This window comes from Zingiber officinale, chromosome 4A (assembly GCF_018446385.1).
Source record: "Zingiber officinale cultivar Zhangliang chromosome 4A, Zo_v1.1, whole genome shotgun sequence".
Taxonomy (NCBI): Eukaryota; Viridiplantae; Streptophyta; class Magnoliopsida; order Zingiberales; family Zingiberaceae; genus Zingiber; species Zingiber officinale.
The window spans coordinates 146,462,545-146,475,813 of record NC_055992.1 but is presented as its reverse complement, the minus strand read 5'-3'; the positions used below and the strand labels follow the sequence as shown (position 1 = coordinate 146,475,813).

The 13,269-nt window shown below is 34.8% G+C and overlaps 1 long non-coding RNA gene across 1 annotated transcript; it reads right to left on the bottom strand.

Annotated features, from left to right (window-relative positions):
- Window positions 1-2,370: 2,370 nt before the first annotated feature.
- On the bottom strand, window positions 2,371-3,788 carry LOC121973757. The gene is made up of 2 exons (XR_006109749.1): window positions 2,760-3,788; window positions 2,371-2,702 (listed from the first exon to the last, which is right to left on the bottom strand). It is a non-coding gene; the product is annotated as an uncharacterized LOC121973757 (long non-coding RNA).
- Between the last annotated feature and the right edge of the window lie 9,481 nt (window positions 3,789-13,269).

The window sequence follows — 13,269 nt, the reverse complement described above, 5'->3', positions numbered from 1 at the left end:
TATTGTCTTTTATATTACTCATGCATTATAATATTATTGTGCTAACCTTTATGTTGCAGGATGTTTTTGTTCTAACACTATTTTGCAGGTCAGGCTTGATTGGTCGACCGAACCAGAGGATCGGTCGACCGAAATAGAAGTTATCAAAGCAGTGTTTCTGATCAGACCAAAACAGACTGAGGTCGATCAAAGCTTGATCGGTCGACCAAACAATAAGATCGGTCGACCGAACCTTGGTGACTCAGCACAGCCAGTGCATCAGACACGATCAGCAAGCAAAGGAAAGAAGGGCTGATTGGTCGACCGAACAAGAGGATCGGTCGACCGATCCAATCAACATTAAACGCGCATTAATTCAAGATTCTGGCAGACTTCGACGAACAAGGTAAAAGCTTGTTCGGTCGACCGATAAAAGGGTTCGGTCGACCGAACCATTGAAGGCCAGTTAATGCAAAATTTACGAGCCAGCGTCAGACTCCAGCTGTGGGTGATCGGAGCTGGTTCGGTCGACCTAACAGAGAGATCGGTCGACCGAACCTCAGTGCACCTATAAATTAAGGCTCGAGGTCAGAAGCCAAAAACAATTTTTACTGATCAAAAAAATTGTTGTTCTGCAAGCTGCTCGAAGCAACAAGTCTCAATCAATCTCTGCATTCGCGCCGACCACAAGCTTCGACTTTCAAATTCATTTGTCGGTAAATTTATTATTGTTGCACTTAAATTAAATAAGATAGTAAAGCTGTTACTATCTTATATCTCTTGTACTTGTACGATTTGCTTCTCTCCGAGGAGTTCGGAGAGAAGAATTTTAGTGCTTTGCCCATCTGTGCGGTCAAAGACTGCGGGCCTTCGAGTAGGAGTTGAGTTAGGCTCCGAACGAAGTAAAATACCTTGTCTCTCTTTATTTTCCGCTGCACGACTTCGGTTTCAAAAGAAAAGAATAGTTTTAAAGCGCGCGATATTCACCCCCCCTCTATCGCTTCAAACGATCCATCAAGTATGATATCGCATACCTCCGCTGATACTTGGACTCCCTTTATATAGAGTTTCGGTAGTGTGCGTGCACGCTTCCCAAGATGAGCACGCATCTCAAACCTTTTCCTGAAAAGATTTGTCAGTAAAGTGTCTCTGAAACAGTACCTTAACATGTAGAGCATATATCTGAAGTGATGGTGGAAGCTTTTGCCGTACGATCCTTTGTCTGGTCATGTCATCTGTCAGCGACACTAGCTCTCAAAAGAATGTCGAAAGATAGCCTACTGTGTCTGTTGCTTGGCCAAGCGAAATATTCGTTCGGCCAGAATTCCATTGTCCACTTGCTGCCCGTTGTTGGGGCGAGCGGGATAGTCACTCGGCCAGAAGTCCACTGTCTGCATGCCCTATTCACATACTCTGTTGCTAGACCGAGCGGGATAGCCGCTCGACCGGAAGTCCACTGTCCGCATGCTCTGTTGTTGGGTCAAGCGGGATAGTCGCTCGGTCGAAAGTCCACTGTCTGCATGCTCTATCCGCATGCTCTATTGCTGGACCGAGCGAGATAGCCGCTCGGTCGGAAGTGCACTGTCCGCGTGCTCGACTGGTGTCGAGTCCACTGCTAGATCGAGCGAAGGAGTCGCTAGGCCGAGCGGAGGAGTCGCTAGGCCGAAATCGAACTCTGTCAATGTCATACTTTGATGTCTGACCGAGCGAGATATATAGCCGCTCGACCGAAGTTGAACTTTTGATGTCATGCATGTCTTGTTGTCTTGCCGAGCGAGATAGCCGCTCGACTCGATTTCTACACACCACTTCCCTTGAGGGTCGGTGGATTGGAGCATAATCCCCGGTCGGAACATGACTCGTCCGACCAACCGATGTTACTCACTCAATGATCGTAACTTTGACCTCCTTTGATCTCCACCGTAATAGCGAGATGGGACCCTTCAAAATCACCCCATCATATGCAATTTTAACATGCTGACAATATGATTTAATTTAAATGTTTTAGATTTTATATATGCATACAAGCAATCTTGTCAATTTGACTCAGAAATTGGCATAGAACTTGTAGAGAATAGTGAACAAACTTGATAGGATCTTAACCAACATGGGATATCAGTGAATCCATGTGTTCCTTGGATGCCTTGAGGGTCCTCGAGTGTGTTTAAACACAATGTGATCTTGGGTTTTGTTTTGGGACATGTAATGTAACAGTGTTGTGATTGCTTAGTAAAGAGTGAACTACTCGGGAGTTGGGACTTACTGATTTAAAGTCTCAAAGCCACTACGTTGGAGATTCACGAGTAATGTTGTGAATAATGAGCTTACAAGAATCATAAGTTGCCTATCAACTCTCACTGTTAGTCGAATCAATTGAAAACGCTATATCAGTTGGTGAGTTATTTGCCGAGCAAAGATATTTTTTATTTAGCTATAGTCGAGTAGAAAAGTTGTCGACTCATTCAATCTACTGGACTACATACATTGAATGATGACTACAAGAACACTGGTTGTTGGCAAGCCCTTCTTGCCTTACTGATGCATGATCCCTTCCAAAAACACAACTTTCACAAACTTGATCTTGTCAGCCAAGACTCAACATGCCTCTCGTGATTTTTGGTCTGGTTGGACAGGGTTAAGCCTAGATTTGTGACTTGATAGTGTCAACGAAGCAAAGCAAAGCTTGAGAGGAAGCATCTTTTTAAGAGTCACTTCACTCGCACCTGCAACGAAGTATGCTTGAGATGAGGAACTTAAAAAACATTAGAAACATGCCTTACCCCAAGATTAGAGACACCATATCCATGCTTTGTTTGTATCAATGTACCCTTGTAAAGACTGATTTCAACACCCCTTATAAAGACTGATTTCAACAAAAGTCTCATTTAAAAAAAAATCATAAAAAATAACTAATACAAGCACACAACATACTGTCTTTGTACGACCAGTTTGGTGTAACCTTATTAAAAGACATCAATCGAGAACAGAGCGCAAAAGAAACCGGCAACGGCAGCAGGCAGCATCGAGGACTGGGCGGCCATGCACGCCATGGTCACTTGGAACTCAGAGACAGCGCCCCCCAGCGGAGACGACGCATGGAACCATCCAGCCAATTCCAGAGCGAGATTGGGAAGAAAGAATCGCCGCCTTCCTGCACCTTAAGGCAATTATTTTAATCAAGTAGTGGCGGGCGTCGGGGAAGGAGCAGCGGAGTTCGGAACTTGTGCGAGGAACTAAAGCAGCGGGAGTTCAACAATGCTCCACTACTATCGACGAATCAAAAACCACAAGGAAAGATTAGGGTTAGGGTTGCATTTTTAACCTACTTATGGTCCACTTACAAATTACTGTTAACCAAGAATCAATCGACAGGACTACGTACATCTTGCAAATTAAGATTAATCAACTTGCACAGTGCAGTGCAGCGCAGGAGGATTGTGAAGACAAGGGAGCTCCCTTCAGTCCAAGCAAAGGCAGCATGAGAACCCATTTAGCTCCCGCATCATTCACTCATCTACCGAGCAAACTCCTTAAGGCATTCATTGCTCGGAACGTGGATGAATGAGTCAGCAGCTAATTTGATCCCATAGCCGGCCATGAGTGGACTAAAGGAAGCTCTCTTTGCAAAACCCCAACGGCGTGCGGCATTAGCAAAATACAAGCCAGAAGAAAGAAAAAAAAACCTTATTAATTCAACAACAAGCTCATATCTTGAAGCTAAGAATCAAAAGAAAGAAAGAAAGAAAGCACTGTAATTGTTAATGCCGAGGCTTTGAAAAAGAGAGCTGGCCTTGTCATCCATATTACCATGAAGGAGGGTCCTTAAATAGCTCAGGATTTCTCCGGCATCACATCAGCCAAGGAATATTTTATAACTTTGAAACACTAATTAATAGCTTATAGTTCCAATCTCTTTGCCTGTCTCTTTAGATATAAAAAGAGTTTAATTAACATCACGGCTCACTATTTGACATGTTAGATGATGTGTTTAAAAGTAGGTGATTATTTCTTGAGTGGTGCTTTTGGCTTGCTTGTTTCAAGCTCGCAACTAAAGTCCCACAGACAAATGTTTAAGCATAGACAGCCAAGAAAATGATCAGTCGTCTTGAAAGCATGCAGCTAAGCTGTTTGATTCCGGTTGTCTGCCACAGTTGTTTGTGAGAAATCCACATGCATAAATTTATACGTACCAGCTGTATTTGTTTACTCATCTTTGTGACCTTATGTCAGTATTCAGATAATTAAATATATATAGGGCAATAAAAGGCAAATCAAAAAGCTGCATTTGTTAATTTTTAATTAACAATAAACTGTTTTAGCTTCTTCATATTTCATATAGATCTGATTTAAACCTATTAACAATTTATATAGGTAAAAAAACACAGATATTCAGTGTTACAATATTTAAAAATACTTTATTTACTAAATTAAATTATTTTAAATTAATTAAATTATTTTTAAAATAATAGTAAAAATTTTTAGATAGGTTTTACAAGATTAAATCTTAAATTCAGTATATTAAGGCATTTCTACACATCTTAGCAGAGTAGCATTTGCGCATTATAATAATTACTTTGTAGTTTATATAGTTATAAATTTTAAACTATAAAGTTTAATTAAATTCATCTTAAACATATTATCCATAATTATTATACTAATATTCAATTAAAGGATATTTTTTAAATAAAACTATTGATGAGGTTCACTTATTTTTTTAAAGAAAGAAATATTTTTTATTTGTTTCGTATAGAGATATATATTTATATGAAAATAGTTGGATTGGACGTCTGAGTGAAAGGTCAACAGGAAGCTGGTAGCACAAAGTTGCTGTGATGATGATGGCCTCCATCCCCGGCACCATGCAGGCTTTTAGTTGAAATGACTCGTGGGCAGCTCATCTTGAGTCAGAAACAAGAATCCCCGTATGATCCAAAACGCCAACGCCATGAAACATGAAAGATGTATCACTGCACTGCTCCTCGTCTATCTATCTATCTTTCTTTCTTACTCTCTCTCTCTCTCTCCTGTATGTCTGATGTGATCTCCTCCAACGTCGTTTCTCCCCCAGAAAACTAGCTTCATTTGTCACTTGATCTAGTCTCCCTTAGCTTGCTCTTTTGAGCAAAGCACACAGTCAATCCCGGATCATGTCCCGTCCCTTATTTGTATAATGAGTGCGTTTACACATGGAAAACCAATTCACGTACAGTCTGTGAATGGAAATTGATAATGTCCTTGGGCGTTACACATGGAAAACCAATTCACGTACAGTTTGTGAATGGAAATTGATATTGTCCTGGGCGACAAAGACGAGTCATGGGTGATTGGACTGCACTCGATCGTAATCGTACAGTGCAGGATTCGCTGGCCGTCGAGGAGCAAGCAGCGTGGTCGTCGTCGAGAAGAGGCGGAGAGCTAGCTAGGGATTAGGGATTATTGTAGGTAGGTCAGCCTTAAGTGGTGCTTTTACTGTTCATGGAGATGAAAAGACTGAAGAGGTCGATCGAGAGTCTGTTCACCGGACAATAATTTTCGACTTTTTTTTGCTCAGCTTCTGTTGGTTGTCAATGTCACACGTCAAGTATATAGCTGGAGGGAAGGGAAAATACTAAAAGTTTATCTCTCTTCACTCGTTAGCACTGTGTGAAGAATATCTTGGGGGCGTTAATTGTAAGGAAGATGTTTTGGTGGAGTAAGAAGGACAGAATGATTGACATTGTTTGCATGAAATGTTTTAGGTAAAAATTAAAAAAGTACTTTTTTTTTCCCAAAATCACAGAAACACGCTTTTTTTTAAAAAAAATAATAATAATTAAAGAATATTTTCCTTTTTATAATCAGGTATATTCCATTCTTTCAAGAATCTGATTTAACAAAAGTAAAATACAGAGATATCCTAACAGTTTAACATTTTAAAATTTTCAAACGTCCTAAATATAATATTTTTTAAATTCATCCGGATGAAATTTAAATCCTCATTATTTATCTCTTTATATTTGAATCCTAATTAAAGAGTCCGTCCTCATCTCTCATTGTACTCATCTTTTATTATGATCATCATGTGATAAAAAAAATGATTTAGTTGTTTCTTCATCGATTCATTGAAGAAAATAAATCATAAATATAGCATAATCTCTAGAATGTCATTTATTATTATTATTATTATAGCATAATCTCTAGAATATTAAAAGAGTACTTTACTCCATCATATATATATATATATATATATATATATATATATATATATATATATATATATATATATATATATAATTATGTATATAATTATTTAATTACCTTATACTATTTTTTTATTATTATTTTCTACCGCTTATTAATTAGTTAGTTGTATAAATAATATAAGTTTGTATTATAATAATGATGAATACTAACTTCGTAACTATTATGATTTTATAATTACTATGATAATTATAATCTAAACTATATATTATAACATGGATTAAACTAGTTATATCTATATTATAATAATTATAAAATCATAACAACTATAATACAATAATAGTTCGGATTTTATGACCTTAGAATATGAATATTGTTTAACCGATGGTAAGATAATAATACCCAACATTAAAGAGTAATCTTATTCTTTTATAATAGAATTGGCAGTGTAGGATGTTTTTGATTAAAAATAATATTAAAAAATCCTGTGATAATTTTTTCGGGACGTACTTTTAATCGTTTGTCAAATTTTTATAATAATGTGGATGCACATGCTTAGATTAACAAGTAGTATTAAAACTTTTTCCCAACGCTTAAGAAAGGACTCGAGAAAAAAAATAATGGCCAGGAAAAGCCTTATCAGGCTTGTTTTACCATGAGTCTATAGAGACTCCTTATCCTATCTGAATATATGAAAGTAGATCCTTAGTCCATAGAAAGTAGATTAGTGGACATACCATTTATAATTATAGTTAGATCGGAGTCATGATTCGATTGGAGTCATGATTCGATCGTAATTAATTGTTATAGTTTAGGTTAGGATGAATGGTTGAAGGTTTGTCCGGAGGTCACTTGCCGGCTACCTAGCGGGGGTCTCCGATGGCTTCCGTCCATCCACTTCGACTCAAATTATAACCTAAGGGGACGATAAATCTAGGGAAGAATTGCAAACACTTGTGGTTTTATCGTGGCTAAGATCCGACCGTATATAAGTAATTCATTCTCTAATCTATTTTCTAAGAGATCTGAGCCCGAGATATATAGACATTGCTCACTCTCATTTTGATTGATTGGATTTAGAGTTTTAGAATTTATATATATATAATTTTAGGATTTATATTAAAAAAAATTGATAATTGATATTAAAAAACTTGTATAAACCTTTAAAGTCTAAATTTTAAATCTTAAAACTGTAAACTCTAAATTTTAAACTCTAAAAAATTGATCATGATCAAAGATTGGGAGGAGGCATCGAAGGAACGACCCTTCCTTAGGAGACCAAACAACTGGAATGTTAAAGGAAGGGAATGCTTAATAAGAGCGGAGATGGTGAAGGAGAGTAAATGGAGAGAAAATTGAAATTGTTTAGCTCTAAGGACTAGAGAGAAAAGTAGTAAAATGATATTTCATTTATAGCTAGACTAAGGTTTAAGGATGTCTGTGATTTTTTTCACATAATTTAAGAACGAACTATAAAAATATCTAAAATAAATATAATCATTTTTTACTATAAAAATGACTAATTATATCACAGAGTAATTGACTAACACAGTATTAGTTGTATCCACTATTGAATCTCCATAACAGACAGCTTTCAAAGCTATCGGATTTTTATGAAAACTTTAAATATTAATTTATTTTTATATGGACGAATTACAAAATAAGTCATATATTATTTGAAAGTCACATATGTCTAATTTTTAATTAAAAATGATGCTAAAAATAATATATCTACGGAAATTAAGTTATAATTATTTTACTAAAATCTTATTAAAGAATTTAAAAGATCAATCAACTTTTGGTATTCTTGATGATTTTCTTAATACTTAAAAAAATAAAGTCTTTAATGTCTTGCATCTGTTTTCCAATGTTAAATTCACTTTACATTCTCTATATCTTAGAAATACCAAAACTCTTAATGCATTGGATTCATGTTGGAGGATTATTCCAAGTTTTGCCGATACGACCATCTTTTATATTGTCGGAGACGATATATTTTTGAGGAAATCATATGATGACTTCTTAAGTTTATTAGAAGATTTATTTTTTTTAGTGGATTCCCTAGAGCGGTGACGATTAAATTTGTCAGTTCCGATGCAGCATCAAAAGGAGATAAATTGTCTATGAAAATTAAACATTTCATGATTTTTAGATTTGATTAGTTATGCACCATATAATTAATTGAATAAAATAAAAATATATAAAATTAATATTTTTTAAGAGAATAGTAACAAATCTAGATTTACTCGGTTACAATTTTGATATTTATTAATCCAAAACATTGAAAAATTTTCATTAGAAATCTCCTTTGTTGAATGCGGAGTAGCATCTTACAGACGTTGACAGCTTAGAAAAAAAAATTAAGAAGTGATTACAAAAGTTGTAGTTGAGTTGTTATTAATTTTCTAGTTACAGGGATTTTTTTATAACCTCTGAAAAAAACCTATCCGTGATTTGGAGGGGCCTTCAAGTAGGCCCAACGCGCCTCCAATATATTAAGTTTTATCCGCTAAAGATAAAATTTTATCTTTGGCTAATGTGTATTAAAGGCACATTCAACAGGCTTGAAAGCACATTCTATGAGGCTTTGAGAGCGCCTCCAAGTTCGTTGAAGTTCCATAAGGTAGATTAGTCTCCAGCTGGTCTTCTTCACATGGGTGATGCTCCGGTTACTGGAGTTGAGCTCACCTAAACTCAACTCCGACTTTCTCCTCGAGCAGGCTTCCTCTTTGACTTCTCGTCCCTCGGATACGATGTGCATCTCCTTCTCGTCCACCGGTGTATTCTTCCGCAGCTTCTCGTCTTTCGGATGCATCGAGCCCGTCGACTCGATTCCCGTGTTATCTTTCTCGCTAACTGAGTCTTTCGTTTGACTTCTTGTATTCCTAAGCTTTTGTACACTTAGTCACAAGAATCAAATACAAACAGGATCTAATTTAACTCGGTTGACCACATCAAATTACCACGAGGTACTATAATCTCCTCCTTTTGTATGTGCATCAATCCGAGTTAAATTTAAGGTCAAAACAAAATGCAATATAATAAGCAAGTGAATGAAAATTACAATGACACTAATTATTTACAAATAAGTAGAGGAATAAAATTTTTAATTATCCCACCTTCCTCTTAACTTATACCTACTCCCCCTCCTTTGGATCATATCAAAAAAAATATAAACAAATAAAATAAGAAGTTAGAAAAAATTTGAAAGAATATTTTTAAGGGTACAAAACAAGAATTACCAGAATGCTAATATTTTTTAGAAATAATTTTAAAAAAATTTCTATTTTTTACTAATTAATCTTATGCTTTGATAAAAATAATTTAAAAATTATTTTTTCTATTTCAAAAAATCCTAAAAATTTTTGTCGAACTTAAACCGTATAAGTTATATCAACATCAAATTTTCTAAAAAGAATATTATTTAATCTAACAGAAATGATTTATTTCAATAGAGTAACTTGATTTTCGAAAATAAATCTTTAAAATATATTTTTAACTCTAAAAATTCTTTAAATTTCCCTAAGTAGAAACACGATTGAGCTATTAGTCTAAAAATTTTGAATAGAAAATTAAAATAGAAGATAAAATAAATATTTTTCTAAGTCAAAACAATTTTTACCCTAACAATAAAAATTGATAATTTAATTTAGAAAGGATTTCAGAACCCAATATTGGTTCTTACCCACTGGATTCTCTAGAAATTTGTGTAGTACATAATTCCTAGGGATTTTCTTTATTTGTCTCTTATGATTTATAATGTATCAGTTTACTCTACCATAATATCTAAACCTTGATTTAAAAATATTTGAACATGTATTGTTATTTTTCAATTTCTCTATTTATACTTTTAGTTTTTCATTTTTAAATTATCATACATTACTAAAGGGGATGAATTTTTTAAGTTTAATTTAAGTTTAGCATTTATATTTTCTAATTTTAGCATATTTTTAGAAAGTATTTTAATAAATTTAAAGGATTGTTCAAGTGGTAGGGAACGTACCTCACTTATCTCGTGATCTAACGCTCCCCTTCGCCACTGCTTTCTTCCGAAGATCCTCCCCCTTCATCGTTGCTCATTTATGAGGAACTTTCTTCATTTCTTTGGTGGTCTGCCATCAGTGCTAATTCGGCATATTCTTCTAACTCTGATTCTGATGACAATGATTCATTTCTTGTCGCCTTTAGGGTCTTGTGCTTCGGTCTTGTTGGTCTTTTACCCTTGTCTTTCTCCTTTCTTTTTAATTTTAGACAGTCGTTCTTGATGTACCCTTGTTCTTAGTAGTTGTAGCATCGAATGTTCCTCTTGCTCCGAAGGTGCTTCTTCGCCTGTTACTTATTAAATTTATTAGCTTTAAGAAATTTACTAAAATTTCTTACCATTAAGGTTGTCTCGTCTTCGTCGATGGATGCTTCGAAATCTTGATTGTATGTTCTTACCTTCAAGGCAATTATTTGACTTGACTCTTTTTTTTTTTTAAATTTTGTACATTTAGATTCGTAAAGTTCTAAAGTAGAAAATAAACTTTTTTAATATACTTACCTCTAGATCTTTAGAAATATAGTAGGAGTCGATTATTGAGGACCATTCGGGTGTCCTCAGAAAAGCATTCAATACATACCTTAGAGAATTTCGGTTTGTTATCTTTTCTCTGAGATTCATAAGTCCGATGATCAGCTCCTTTAGTTTGCCATGTAATTGCACTACTGACTCTCCTTCTTTCAACCGAAGGTTCATCAGTTGGTTCCGGAGAAGGTCTTGTCTCGCAAGCTTTGCTTCTGACGTTCATGTAGCTCCAGAAACTTTTCTCAAAGTTTCTTTGTTGATTCGTAGACGCCAATCCTTTTAATTTCTTAAGGTAGCATCAGGCTTAGTAGGTAGAATTCGGCTCGTTCATTCGTCATAAAGTCCGCTTACTCTTTCTTTGTCCAAAGGTATTCTTTTTTTCTTCTTCTTTCTTAGAACTACAAAACTGTATTTGATTATTAATAAAACTTCAAAGTCAATTTAAAAAAATACTTTCATTCGTTTTTTCCATAGGGCAAACTTTCCCTCGAATTTCGACAAATAGATACTCGATCCGACTATCATCTTATTTGCTTCAAACGACAATTAGTCATTCTGAAACGGTCGGGCTTTGATACTAATTGTTGGCCCCGGTACGACTAGCAAGAGAGGAATGAATTACCTACAAAAATTAAACAAGTCCTTTCATGATCTTTGGATTTAATTAGTTATGTACAATTAATTGAACAAAATAAGAATGCATAAAATTAACAACACCTAAGAGAATACAACCAAAGTGGTTGTTAATCCAAGAGAAGCTCCACTAGAAATCCTTTATTGAAGGCAAAGTAGCCTCTTACAGACGTTGACAGCTTAGAAAAAAGATTAAGAAGTGATTACAGAAGTTGTAGTTGAGTTGTTATTAATTTCCTAACTCTAGGGTTCTTTTTTATAACTCCTAGAAAAACCTATCCACGGCTCGGAGGGGCCTTCAAGTACGTCCAAGGTGCCTTCAATAAATTAAGTTTTATCCGCCGAAGATAAAACTTTATTTTTGACTAACGGGTATTGAAGGCACTTTCAATAGGTTTCAAGGCGTCTTCCATGAGGCTTTAAGGGTGCCTCCAAGCTCATTGGAGGTACCTTCCACAAGTCAGATCAACCTCTATCTAGTCTTCTTCGCGTGGGTGATGCTCCGGTTATCTAGAGTTAAGCTCACCCGAACTTAACTCCGACCTTCTCCTCGAGCAAGCTTCCTTTCTAACTTCTCGTCCATCACATACATCATGTGTATCCTTCTTGTCTACTAATGTACTCTTTCGTATCTTCTCGTCTCTCAGATGCACCAAGCTCGTCGACTTAATTCTCGTGCCATCCTTCTCGTATCATCATATTTTTGTAATTAAATATTTGTATCTTAGCCTAACAATTGATATCAAAATAAGATGTTTTTATATTATTATATATTTTGAATTGATTTATGGATGTGTTAATTAAAAGCGCTGTTAAGAATGTGTGAACAATTTATGGTCGTAGAATTTTTCTTGTGTAATCAATAATTCATTTCAAGTTTGTAACTAAGTGGCTGGATTACAACTCATAATTTTCCTTCGTTGATCTTAAATTCTTTTTGGAAAGCATTTGTACATTTACAATTTGTATGTAAATGAAAATTTTCTTCTAAATAGAGAGTGTAATTAAAAGATACTGAGCTTCTGAACTGTCTTCCATGTATACCATTTAATTTATATTGATGACCGATAGAAAATTTTTATGAGATTAAAATGGTCATCCTCAGGAATAGTCAATAAAACTAACTAATTAAGATTATTATTATTATTATTATTATTATTATTTTATATGTAAATGAAATTGGAAGATCAAAGTGGATCCTTTTCCATTCATGAGCCATTGGTAGTGATGTTTGGAGATTCTCCCCACATGTTTGATCAAAAGTGACATAGGAGAAAGCAGATGGTTATGATCACACTGAAGAGACAAAAGCCTATAGATCTGGATAATTACAAATGAAGATTGAAAAAACTGTGCCGATTTTTGACTCAACTAAGAGGGTGTTTGGCTAAACTTATTAAAAATAGCTTATAAGCTTGTACAATTTATAAGTTGTTTTAGGAGCTTATAAGTTGTTAGATCTTATTTTAAGAATAAGTTGTTAAAGTATTTGGGTGAACTTATTACAATCAACTTAAAGGTATTGATGCGTTTGGTATTATAAGATTTTTTTATTAATAAAATTACCAAAAAGGGTATAATGCTATTAATAGAGGGTTTTGAGATTTTTATTAATAGAGGATTTTGGACGAATTTTTGCACCGAGTGAGAGAAAATTAGAAAGAGGCATTGGCCGAGAAGATGACACAACGTTGGAAGAAAAGTCAGCGGAGATAAAAAGATATTAAACTTATAAAAATTTATGGAGGAAAAGATGAGGATTTATGAAATTATATAAGGATATTTTAGAGAAAAAAATTATTAAAATAAGATCTTTTTAAAAAAAGTAGGGTCTTCCATACTTTTTTAAAAACAACTTATAAGTTCTAAAACAGCTTATTTTGACAGCTTATAAGCTGTTCGAAAAAATT